Source organism: Nothoprocta perdicaria, unplaced genomic scaffold, assembly GCF_003342845.1.
Source record: "Nothoprocta perdicaria isolate Ctin4 unplaced genomic scaffold, notPer1 scaffold_16, whole genome shotgun sequence".
Lineage (NCBI taxonomy): Eukaryota > Metazoa > Chordata > Aves > Tinamiformes > Tinamidae > Nothoprocta > Nothoprocta perdicaria.
Genome location: NW_020454760.1, coordinates 6,665,803 through 6,666,181, shown reverse-complemented (window position 1 = coordinate 6,666,181; position 379 = coordinate 6,665,803).

The window sequence follows — 379 nt, the reverse complement described above, 5'->3', positions numbered from 1 at the left end:
CCTTCAATAAGAAATACCTCACAAAACATCTTTTTCCTCTGTCGAGTGTTAGAACAGTGAAATCAGCAGATGAGCTTTTCCTTATCTTGGATCTGAATCTTTTGGGCAAGGCAGTTTCAAGGCAAGGGTGCCTGACCATGAAAACGTTTTTATTTCCTGTGGTCAAGCTTGTCTGCGGTGCTTTGTTGTCCACCCCAGGGATGTTAGAGAAGGGGGAAAAGATCAAAACGGGCAGTAACTGCAGAGTTACTGCAGGCAATCAGTACGTCGAAACGGGAGCAATGGGTTTGTCTCTAACTTCGGGTGCTTCAGGGTCCAACGAGGGCCGTTTGCCGGTGCCAACCCCGGCCTATTTCACTGCACTAATAACGGGCTTTCC